The sequence below is a fragment of the Dermacentor variabilis genome, chromosome 3 (genome assembly GCF_050947875.1).
Source record: "Dermacentor variabilis isolate Ectoservices chromosome 3, ASM5094787v1, whole genome shotgun sequence".
Classification (NCBI taxonomy): Eukaryota; Metazoa; Arthropoda; class Arachnida; order Ixodida; family Ixodidae; genus Dermacentor; species Dermacentor variabilis.
Window position 1 is genome coordinate 5,336,972 of NC_134570.1, and position 12,888 is coordinate 5,349,859.

The following is a 12,888-nucleotide window of genomic DNA, read 5'->3' on the forward strand; positions in this document are numbered from 1 at the left end:
TAGCCTACACTTTTGCTCTGTCAAATTTAATAAGGGGCAAGATAAGCTTTCAAGATGCATAGGGAAATTCGTGCTTGAAAACCGACAAGAAAATGCAACTGAACGGTACCGCGTTCAGCGCAACGTTGAAACTTCGGGTACTTTGCTGTCTTGTCATTTGCCCTTGCCGAGATTGAAATAATTCAAGCTGCTCCGTAAACGCGATTTTTGCATGCTACTCAACAAAAGAAAATTGTGACGACCTCGTCGTCTGCTGGGGATCGAACACCTCCTTGCACTGACAACTCGCAAAGGCGTACGAAGCAAACGTGAAAATGCACTTCATTTGCTGTGTAGCGTGTCAACAAACGCATAGCAATCGGAGAATGCAATCTGCGGTACAAGTTTTTTATTCTCCCTTCGCGTACGTACCGAATTCGACGATCCACGTCTCCGCGCATTGCACCTGTCGTGCGAGACGCCATTTTCCAAAACAAACCGGCGAAATAGCTCCGTGGACAGCTCTCCGCGCAATTTCGACGGAAAATCGCAGGGATCGGTGCGACGGTGCGACTGTGCGGCCAACCGGTTGGTCGCAGCCGAAAATCGGGGGTTCGGCACTGCGACTGCGATTTTCATCGCAAACGACGGAAATCGCACTTCCAGTGCGACGAAAATCGCATCGTGTGAAACAGGCTTAAGGCGAGTAGTTTAGCAACCATTTCGCGAATTAAATTTTTTAGCCCGCACATTCGCGCAATTATTTCGTGGGGTGTTGATAGAGCTGCAGCCGACAATTCTGCGGCGCGACGCATCGGGTGCATGAGCTCGGGCTACTGGATACCGGAGCATTTTTTGCAATTTGCGCCTAGTCAAGCCGGCGGAAAGAGGGGTGTGTTCAGGCGTACATGACCCTATGACACCCCCCCACCGGCCCATTGCACCCGGGGCTCACGCCCCCCCCCCCCCTATTGCTAGGCCACTGCATGTGAGAGAGGAGGGGCTACCCTGCCCTGGCCACTCACCCTCGGCCCTTGCTGCACGCGGGCCGCCCATGATCGTTGGTCCCCTCGGGCCTTGACTCGGGGGCCCTCTGCCTCCTTTCCCGTGTTGTGGTGGGTAGAGGGGCCCACCATCCCCTCGGTCACCTTGGAGGGCGGGGCACCTGGGGTGGATCCACGGCTGATGGGCCCTGAGTTCCCGCTCCTGGTTGCGGGCCCCGGGCGCTGTCGATTTAGATTGCGAGGAACCGCTGGGAGGTCGCCTCGACTTGGACTTCGGCTTTATTTTCTTCTTCTTTTCGCCCTTCATTTCGGGCTCTGGTGGTGGAGGCCGGTGATTGGGTGGGGGCACGCGATACCGGGCCATGCACACACCATCCCCGGTGACATGGGGACTAGCACACAATGAACAAATCGGTGCGCACTCATGGGGCGCGCGCACGCCGTCGACGAGCCTCGCGGGTGAGCCACAAAGTCTGCACACGGCGGCTTTGGGGCAGGCGTCTGGGCGGTGGCCGATTGAGCCACAGAGTCCGCAGGCAGGCACGGCCTTCTTATATTGCTGGACGGGAATCAGCATGGCGTCGTACTGGACGTACTGGGGCTTGCCCTTGCCGGCAAAGGTCAGCTGCGCCTTGTTGGAGGCACTCAATTTCCCTATGTTAATTATTTCGCCGTCCCACCAGAACAGGCTATCCCGAAGGGTGGCTTCAGTGTCGGTGCTATGCACTGTGAATACGCCGAAACACAAGTCATTGTCATCAGCACGTAGGTACCCGACAAGGGACAGCGCACCGACCGGATAATTCAGCGCGAAATCTCCGATGATTTTATCAGCAACTTGCGGTTCAGCGGTGTAAATTAGAAGATTTTGCTCGCTTACAGGGACGATGGTGCCGGCGCGGGCAGCCCCTGCTCAAGGTGGGCAACAAGCGCCCGTCCCAGGCTGTTGTCCGCGAAGGCAGCCGTGAGTGAGAATGTCATCTTGGGCTTCACGACCACGACAAAGTCCTTTGGAGCCGGTTTCGGCTGGGGAAGCGGCTTCCAGGTCACCAGCTTTTTCCCCTGAGCGCCCGTTGAGCGCGTCGCAGGCGGGAGCAGGCTTTCCTGCCGAGCGGCGACGGCGTCTGCGGCCGGAGAGGCCGCGTTGGCGGACGCCACTATCACAGCGTTGTCGCCCCTTTCTCGGCAAGCCACTGCGCCTGCGAGCGCGGGGCTCTTGAAGGCTTGCTGAGACTCCGGCGTGCCACTCGCGGCCGATATGGTAGCCCACATCATGCCGTAAGGGTCGTAACCTCTCACCTCGGAATTTCCTGTCGCTATCGTGTGTGTGTGAAGTGATTTTTAAAGAGAAATGGAAGAGATAAGTGCAGTGCCGTAACTGTCTCTCACAGGAGGACACCTCAACAGCACTGCACGGGGAAGGGGTATGGGGAGAAAAAGATGGAGATAGTGACCGGAAGTAAAAAGGAGAGAGAGACCGGAATAGCAAAAAAAAAAACGACAATGTAGCTAAGCGTTTGCGGGGCCTACAGCCGCGCTCTGAGGTGTGTTGCTTCACAGAATTCCATCAATGCCGAAAATGCACGCTTGGTGATGGAACTGTGAGCATTGGCGAAGAGTAGGCACTGCAGGGTGGTGGAGGGCAAGCCACATCGGCGGTGGGAGGCGTACACAGCCTTCCTCTCGGTCCCGAAGGCCGGGCAGTGAAGCAGAAGGTGTTCCAGTGTCTCCACGTCGTCGCAGCTACCACACACGGGGCTGCCGGTTCCCGTAAGCCTGTGTGTGCGCGCCGCTGTTTTGTAGCAGCCGATGCGCAAGCGGAGTAGGAAGGCGCAGTCAGCCCGAGAGAGGCCCACACGCCGGAGCAGGCGCGGGGGCGTTCCCGCCGCGACGCGCCGATCGGAATGTTGCGCAGTGAGGCTGCGCAGAACCGCTGTCTTGGCCGCGTCGAAGCTCGTCACCAAGTGGGTGAGGGGAAAGATCTCACCGTGCGCCGCCTTGGCGAGGGAGTCAGCCTCCTCGTTGCCTGGCAATGCAATGCAATCCGATGTGTGCGGGTATCCATTTAAGCGCCAGGTCGCACGCAGCCTTGATTCACGATGTGTCGCAGCTTGCAGCCAACTCGAACAACAAGAGGCACTCCGGCGCAGTCCCTGGCCAGCATGCAAAGCGCCGCACGAGAGTCAGTGAGAATGGCCGCTGACACAATGTTCGGATGTTCCAAAAGGAGGTCGGCAGCGAGATCGATGGCGGCGAGTTCGGCCACTGTCGACGACGCGGCAAAGCGCAGTCGGCACTGGCGCGTTTCCGAGATGTCCGGTGCCGTCACGGAGCGAGAAATATTTAGGAGTGGAAACTCCGCTGTTTGCGGCGACTAGTAAAGGTCACAAGCCCGCGGATATATTTTCATGCTGGCGGTACCTGGCGGCATGGTAAGAAATTACCGCCGTTTCGGTTGCCAGGGCAACCGGTTGAGCGTGTTGCTCCGGTTCGGCCGCGCGCGCCTGACTTCTACCACGGAGTGGCCGGAGCTGCCGGAGCCGCCGAGCCGCCTGCCGGGCGCTGCTTTTTTTTCCCGCTGCGGCTTCTACGACGCGCCGCATGGTGCCGCCACTGTATACGGTAGCGTCGACGCATGCAACAATTGTGACTTTATCTGGTCGCCCGCGTTCGCTCGCGCTGACGGGAGTTTCACCTCCTATATGTCTTAAGGCCCAACCACACGCAGCCCGGGATACGCGTCTCGCTACGCGTACACGTAAGCGTACGCGTCTGCGTGCGCGTACGCGGGTGATGAAGGGAAGGGCGTCCAGCCACACGATACGCGCACACGTGCGCGCTTCGCTGCGCGTAGCACAGGGCTGACAGACCAGCGGCCCAGCGATGGCGGAAACGGTCGTCTTTGGCTTTGAGAAAAGTTTATCTTTTATTTCATTATGGCTAGCCATTTTTATTTAATTTATGAATGTTAGAGCTAGTACATTGTTTTTAAGTTGAGAAATGCACGCTGTTCGTATCTATACATCCTTATGGCAAGAAAAGCTACGTCAATTATCAACATCACGCGCCATAGCGTCTGCTTGCTCACAACTGCAGCTGACATCTGCGCGCGACCACGCACGACGTTGCTGCCGAGCTCTTGCTTAGCCGCTTGCTTCGCCGGCATCAGCGTTCTCTCCCAGCAATGTACCACATGAGAAAGAAGCTTTTGCTGCTGCTGCTCTTGCAAAGGCGGCGGGAGCGCAGAAAGCGTCTGCGGCCTCTGCGGCTACGTTGGTGGCTCCGGCCAGTCTTTCAACTGTGTAAAGAAGGACTTTACGGCTGTGAGTAACTTCTTTCCTTTCGATGATCTACAGTGGTAGAACTAGGAGCCAGTGTTTGGACATGGGGAATTATCTTCGTTAGGACAGCAATTACTTATCAGCGTTTTTAAGTGCGCGCATAAGTGAAAGGGTTAAAGTAGTAATGCGGGGATCGTACTCGCAGCGCGCGAACGCCCAATTCGCAGAACAACATCGCGTCGTCGGTGCAAGGTTCGTCCAGGTTAACAGCACCGATCGAAACGATAACGTGACGTACGCGAACAGGGGGAACGACAAGAGCAGGGTGTAGTTCGGAAAGCGCGAAAGCATGGGCGAAGATCTGGCTGATTAGCCGCCGGAAGCATACAGATAGTATATTGGATACGTGGTGACGACACCTCACGACGTTTCAACCGCCGTCTGTCTAACCCGTGTATGCCGTACGACATACGGTCATTAACTTTTCAGCTTCAGAGGGGAAGAAGCGCTTGATTCTATTTAACAGACAATCTGTAATACTAATTTGGAGCTCCCTTCATTATTAACAGTAGACCATACTGTTTACACAGAGCTTGTGTAGCACCCTCTTTTCTTGCACAAAATTTGTAAGGATTAAGTTTTGTAATACATTTTCTGCTATTCGATATTTTATTTGATATCCAGATTTTCTTTCTTCATTTGATTCGATTCTAAATCTACTTCTCGATATTAGCACACCCCTAGAAAAAGCTAAGGACTGCTAGTTATATTTGTGCCATTAGTATAGCACATAGATTCAAGAACACCTTTTTACACATGTTGGTTGTCTTATATGAAGCTTGTGGAGGAGATACGATTTCCTATATTTTCTGTCTCTCAGAAGTGTGACTGTAGAATATGAAGTGTAATGTAATTAAATTGTGACCTGGGGGGCAGGTTAAAATTCTGTGCGACTAATTTCGGAAGTTTCTTGGCAGTGGCCGCACGATTTTAATGTACCGTTGACTGGCTCTCCTGTTTTGCCGAACCACTGTTTGTATTCAAGCACATAAACAAAGCAGGGGGTAAAATTAATGATGGCTAGTGGCTATACGTGTGTGTCAGTGAAAAGTGTACAGCTCCTGATACCTGCGCGTGTATGTGGTGTTGCGTTTCGCCTGCGACACGTGGTTTTGCCGGCGCGACTGCGGCGGGGCGGCAGACATTTTGGCCCGATCGTCGTCGCCGCAACACTCATCGCCAGGTGTTTCCAGGCGCGACTGCGGCGATGCGACCGCCTAGGGATCATCCTCGCATTCCAGTCATTGTGCCCGAAACAGGCGATGCCAAAGCAGGGATCTCATTCCAGTCATTGTGCCCGAAACAGGCGATGCCAAAGCAGGGACCATCCTCTCATTACAGTCATTGTGTCCGACCGGCAGCGCCACGACAGGGTGCTACGAGATCGTGCTCGACATGGTGCTACGGCATCGCTACGACAGTGTGCGTCACCATTAGCCCATTGTACATTCACGTGCTCGTCTTTTGAGGGGTTCCTTCTTGCCCTCAACTGCGAGAGTATAAAAACAGCTGCCCCCGGACGCCAAAAAGGAGGGCTCCGATTTCTTCTGTTGAGTGAAGTGCTCTCCCGTCTCTCTACTTCGGTCAAACCTGACCGCCAACTCTTTGCGATGTTAAAATAAACAAGTTGTTTCGTTGTTACCAGTCGACTCATGCTTTGCCGGGACCTTCGGATGCTTCCAGTTGTACCCCAGGCCGCCAGGCCAACGCTACCCTTGGGGCTTGCGACCCAGGTACAACCACGGGCGTCAGCGCCGAGTTCCCAACAGATCGTACCAGCAGTGCGATCCAAACAGTGGGCAGGGCATGGTCTTGCTGCCAGGCAATGCACCATTTTTTACAGATACAACGGATACGTCAGGATGACCACGGATTTTTCTACAATTTCTTTCGCAAGGCGCCGCAGCTCTTGGACAAGCTATTGAGCTTTTTAGCAGAGGACCTCACACGGCAGCACCACATTCGAGAAACCCCTGGAGCCTGGAGAACGACTTGCTGTAGCATTGAGGTTGGTAAAGGACAGTTGCCCCTAGAGTAATAATGTGCGATTGGAGGAATACAGAACACCGTTTCTTTGTCATTTAATGTATCATTTATTTTATTTTATTTACATATTACTGCCAGCCGCCTTTTCGAAGCCAAATCAGGAAGGAGTCACAAAACATTGAAGCAAAACAAAAGAAAGAAGGAAACGACTGACAATGAGCGTGCATAAAAAATACTAATACATAATAATAATAATATATTAATAATCATCTTTATTTCTCTCTTTCCACAGAATGCAGAATTATACACAACTATTAACTCATAAATAAATAAAAAAATGGGACACGAAATGCTGATACAAAACGAGAAATAGTAATGATGGTACTGACAATGCGCGTGAAAAGAAATACAAGAAAAGAAAGATCGCATGATCACAGAGACTGAAAGTTTCCACTTACTGCATCACCAGTGCAACAGTTACGGCTAACTCTAAAAAAAACTGCCATCGACTGGCATCGCAAAAAAGCTACCTCAGTGCTTTTGACCTTGCGCAACCTGTAAAACATGCACTGAGGTATGCTTGCACATGTAGTATTAAACAAAGGTGGTAGCTAACCTACACAAATGAATTTTGATCGTATGTCACCCGAAAAGGGCCCCCACAGCCATGTAGATCATTGTCAAGAAAAATCATGTCATCATAATTAGCCTTGACTTACTGTGCCTTGACTTACTGTGTGGGGATTGAGGTGGCTAGACTCTGCAGTGGTGTGTAAGTCATATAGTGGCGTTCGTGCCTGCAAAGTATTAAACAACTGCAGAACAGCACGACAGCCCCAGAAATTTCTTACATCTTTTTCAGCTTAAGAAATTTTTTAACGCTCACATGCTGTTCACGGCTCCCGTCAGGTAGCCCTGCTTCCTGCCAGAGAAGCAGGGTCATACGTATAAATGTCTCATTTACACACTGCCTTCAATGTCAATGATTACGTACAAAGACTTAGGCCAAACATCCAATGCAGAACATGCAAAACCAACTCTGGAACTGAGCCACGGAACACAAAGAAAAAAAATGCAAGGAATGTGGCTTGTGGATGATAGTTGTGGGAGAGGTAGAGATTGTCTATGTTGGCACTGAACCTCGCCTCCTGGCTATGTGGTGGCAAGACTTTTCCCTTTCTGCTACCTCTTCTAATAATAATAAAACAATTTGAAAAATACTTGCGCTGCTAGAACGCCCCGACAGGCTTTACAACTTGCAGCATATAACCGAAATTTTCAATGGGGTCTGGTTGAAGGTTCATTACATTTCTTTTTATTTACAGGCATGTACAGGCATCTCTACATGCATGCACAAACTCTACATGCACGGGTGGTGAACTCAAAAAGGTTCATTGCTGCAAGACAGGCTGAATGAGTAAACACAGATGAAAGCGATAAACATCTGTATTGCAAACAACAAACCTTTAGTTGCAAGTCAGTGCTTCTTTTTCGTAGGTGTGTTGCTAAAACATGTTCACACATTTCTACAGCAGCAATGGCCAGCCAACCAGGCCCACAGATATCAACTTTATGAAATTCTTGAATACCGCACAAAGATATGGACACAACACAATGTAAAATGAACAAAAAAGAAGAGCTAGCTGAGGGGCTTTGACATGACAACAGACAAGGAAACGTATATAAAGCATAAAGGAAAATAACTGCCATTTTATTTGTAATGTCAACATCACAAGGAGAAGGGAAATGAAAGTGGACAAAATATAACTTGCCACTGGTGGGAGATAAAACCAAAACCAATTGAGCTGGAGGCTATTCCACCATCAATTTCATAGAATGCTTATGTGTACTAGATTAGGCTCTTGGAGTGTTCTTGCATGAGTAGCACTGGCTAACACTACCAGGGTGAGATCTAGTACATGCACATACAGGCCCAAGAAAGTTTGCAGAGGGATAGCCATTGCTGCAGCTCTACTGGTAAAGCAATGCAAGCATAATTCAAAGGTTGTGGGTTCGTCTCCCATTAGTGGGAAGCTGCCTTTTCATATACTTTCATTTTCCTCCTTATTTTTCCATTTGATATAAAGTAATTACATTCATCAATGATTTCCTTTTGTTTAATTGTCTCTTGGCTTTATTATACAAAAAGTATACATTAAAAACATTAATCTTTGAATTACTCTCCTGCTTGCATCAATTTAATTTTCAAGTCGAGATGCGTATCCTCAGTGACCTCTCTAATGTGTTTGAGCAGAGAGATGGCAAAAGTTCGAGGTCGTTCTGTGGTTTGCATCTTTTGATTGCACTTGAAACATTGCCTAATTCCTCCAATATTAACTGACTCTAATCTTTCTTTTTCCTTTTCCTCCTCCTTGACTATGCTTCAGAAGCAATGCTTCCTAACGTATCCAGCCTACGACTGCCTGCTGAAGCCAGCGATGCTTCTGACTGCGGACTGCTGTGGTGTGCCTCAGAATCCTCAGGAACCAGAACTTCTTGAAACATCGGTGATTCAAGAGATTCCAAAATGTCCCGAGACTCCACAGACTCATGCGACGCCGAAGACAGAGTCGATGCTGGCGCTTGTGACTCTTCACTTGACGGTGATGGCACTTCAAGTGTTGCCAGATCGGAAAACTGGCACATGTTTTGTTAAGATGTCTGCAGCACTTCCCTCCTCACTCGATGGGGGCACTGGTGGAAGGTAGGCGGACATCCTGCATGTGAGCGTAATAAGGTTTGCACATACTGTCAATGTGTAAATAATGTGCCAGTCTGGATGAAAAAATATATGAAGGCTCAAATCCGTCCACATTTGTTTTAGTGTGTGCTTTTATTAGAGTACACTGAAGCTCTGAATCAGTTTTGTAGAGACAAAAGTGGCTTGCCTACACAACCAGAATGAACAGTTTCTGCATGCGCGTAAGTGTAGCTTTTGTATCTTTTTCTGTTTTTGCTTGTGATGCATTTAAGCAGTTGTTACGAGATCTGCATGCCTAAAGCCTAGTGATTACTTCGACTCAAAACAGTGCATGATATTTGGAATGTTTCAGTTTTGAAATAATTAGCAGGAAGCATTCCACTACATTTACTCAGAAAAACCACTTAATAAATTTCATGTTGAAAGATCTATGCTTGCACTTTCTAAACATAGAGTAGTGGTACTGTTAGGTCTTGCTTTAGCATAAGGCTCTCTCCTGTTCTAGTTTTTCTACTTGAAACGTTCTTGGCTTGTAACTTTGTTTTCCTTTCACTTGTTTGTAAACTTCATCTCATTCTAAACTGTTTTTCTTATCTGAATGTACGTCTAAACACAGTGTGAAGCTGTGTACGTAGTAGTCAGTGCATTTGTTGTTTGTATTTAGGAAGTTATGTCTAATAATGTTTGTCTTCTTGCCATCTGCCTTGTAAAGGGTGTTTTGGCCCAGCAAAGCTGACCTTAGCGAGCAAACCCTTCCAGAAGGTTTCTTACAGCCAAGCTTTTTTTTGCCTCTTCTCTGGACTTTCCTACCGCCGCTCCTACTGTCTTGCCAAATAGCTCGCCTCATACTGATATTAATGTAGTCGTTGAACCATTGTCATCCCAGCTGACTACTGGCTACTGTGTTGCACGAGTGACCAGTACTGGACGCAATGCAAATACCAATTAATATAATGTAATTAGATCGTGGTTTTGGCATGTAAAATTTCAATAATCATTTTTTGCACAGTGCGAATGTGTTAAACTGAATCATCTAGTCCTTCCTTGGAAATTTTGCTAAGCAGGAACAGCGTTCTCCACAAACATCGTGAAAGCTTCGCTTAAACCAGTAACCACAGCACCTGGGATCTGCAGAATAACCGCAGGCTGATAATTAGGTAAGGACACTGCTGAGCACACACAAAAAGAATTATCAATTACACAGCTGACAATGTCGTCAGTACTATGGCGCATTTATTCCTACAGCATGATGACACTGAATGAATCCCTAAGCAAGCTAGGTAATATTTGAGGGTCTGTGATGAAGCACCGATTTCCACACTGCTGGCAAGCAACAAAATGCAAAATTAAAACTGTGCATTAAAGTGCCCAAGGTACACGTGAATATAGCAACATTCAATACTCAGTTAAATACTGGCCATTGACTTGCACGCTGCCTTCTAGGATCAGTGCACAGAATAAAAAAAAAACTACTTGCATGTTTTGTGTTTTGTTTTTGTGTGTGCATCATGCAAGCCCTCTTTTTTATTCATCCTGCTAATTTGTATGTGATATTCTCTGTACTTCTGTCTTATGCTTTATTGTTAGGTTTTTGAGTGCTATTTTACTTGTTATTTTGTACCTGTATTTCTGCTTTCTCTGTTCCCCACTGCAAAGCCAAACTGGCTTTGTGGGTACCTAAATAAATAAATATACAAAGCTATTCTTGTACTGCTTGTATGTCCTCTTACCGGATCACATTTAACGAAATATGCGATAATCGGAGCGGCGATGCAGCACAAATATTTTATCGCCAATTAGACAAAGCTGAATATAATGCATACTGTGCGTCGACTTGCTTGTGTAAGCACAATTTTGAGTCGATTCCCATAAGTGCGGTGCATTGCCAGCTATAATACAAACATACGGCATCGCCGGTTAACGTGGTAAAGGGAAAGCACTAAAATCCCGTGTTTCATTTTTAACATGCCGGCTAAGATGGAAACTTCAAGATCACTTACGGTCTACACTCCATTGTGTAGCGCAGAAACATCATCTGGTCGAAAAACAGCCAGAAGACGTCGTCGTGAACGTCGACTGGCACGGCGCGGCTCTTTTCTTTCTGAAACGTCTTCCCAGGCGCCGAAATTTATTCCCCAGGGACTTCCATCACTTCTGCAGCGCTGTGATAACGTCATCTGCACAGATGAAACGCGTTTTCGACATCTGCGAGTCGGCTGATGAGAGAGGCAGCTTATACCAGTGCGACACAGCTAGGCTTTCGATGGCGATCGAGCGCGATCAAATTTCTCGATCACGATCGGTTCTACGCAGATTGCGCGGTACAGGCAATCGTGATCACAAAATCCGACCCCGATCGGGCTCGATCGCGATTGAAACTGTTCCGCTATGACGCCCGTATAAAATTCCGAGCACTCACCTGTTCGGCAGCGTTGGGCATGACGATCTACGACCACCTCGTCAAGTGCTTGTTCTAGTGGCGCTTGTGTTTCGCCTGCTACCAAAGCGCAGGTCGAGCCTCAACGCAGGCGATCAGCGCTTCGTTGTTGATCGCCTCCATAGCCTCTGTGCTCTATCGACACGAAACCAGCAGCGACTCCCGGCGTCTCCGCACGATTCTGAAACCTCAACAACCTTTCCGAACCGCCGGAAGTGTACATGCGGCCCACGTGACGTCGGTGCACATGCTGCCACTCGGTGCACAAGCTGCCACTTCCGTCGCGTACGCTCAAAATGACTCCCAAGATCAAGACCTCCTTGACGCGCGCGTTTCCTGCGCGTCTGCCCTCTCTAGACGCGTAGGACAGGCGCGTACGGCCTCGCAGACGCGTGACGCGCAGCCAGGCGCGCACGATTCACCGCGTGTGGTGCCGTGCAAGCCGCAGCACCGGACCCGTCCGGCGTCACCGAGCCATCGGTGTAGACGAGTAGTCGTCCTGCCAGTCGCTCGTGCAGTAGGGAGGCGGTCTCCTGTCTCATGGCGCACACCGCAGTTCGGCGCTTTGATGCGACACCAGGCACCGCGATGTTCACGTCGAGCAGACTGGAGTAGTACGGCAGGGAGACGAACTGTGGCGACGACCCGATGAGCTTTGAGAACTCGGTGGCGCGCTTGCCCATTCCCGACTTCGGCAGGGACTGGAGTCTGCAGACAAGCCGCTGGCCCTGTGGTGAGCGCTGCAGGCGCTCAGTGTGGTGGAGCGCCTGCTTTCGTGCACGAAGCGATGGCGGCCAGTTGCCCACTTCCGCGAGTGTCGCCCCTATTTGGGAGGAGCGAGGGAGGCCGTATAGTTCTCGCACCGCAGTACGGTGCGCCATATCAATAGCATTCCAATTAGCCGCTCGAGCGTTGGTGGTGGGGAGGGCGTAGAGTGCCCTGGATGTGGCCACAGAGTTGTACACGCGCAGTGCGAGTTGCGGCGTGCATCCGTGTCCACGCGCGAGAAGAGAGCGCGCGGCGCTGGCGACTTTCCTTGATTGCTTGCAGATGTGGGAGACGGCCGCATTGAAGTTGACGCGGCAGTCGATCTGCAGGCCGAGGTAATGGACGCTTTTGCGCCACGGAAGAGGGCAACGGCGCACAGTCAGCGGTGGCGCTTCGGAACGTACCGATGCTTCCCATGTACTGGTCCACGGCGTCAGTTGCAGTCTGGACAGATGCACGCACCTGATAGACGACTTGAGTAGGGCCAGTCGCAAAGAGGGCGATGTCGTCAGCGTAGATTGCCACCCGTACTTCGTGCGGCATCGCTTTTGGGATGTAGTCCGGAAGTCGCGCGAGGGCAAGATTTAAACAAAAATGGGCTCTAAACACTGCCCTGCGGAACACCAGAAAACACACTGCGCGGCCGGCTGAGCGCACCTCCAACCCGCACCC

The 12,888-nt window shown here is 50.1% G+C and overlaps 1 long non-coding RNA gene across 1 annotated transcript; it reads right to left on the reverse strand.

Annotated features, from left to right (window-relative positions):
* Positions 1-8,895: 8,895 nt before the first annotated feature.
* LOC142575108 (uncharacterized) lies at positions 8,896-12,007 on the reverse strand. Its single transcript, XR_012826570.1, has 3 exons — positions 11,431-12,007; positions 11,012-11,188; positions 8,896-9,027 (listed from the first exon to the last, which is right to left on the reverse strand). It is a non-coding gene; the product is annotated as an uncharacterized LOC142575108 (long non-coding RNA).
* Positions 12,008-12,888: the final 881 nt, after the last annotated feature.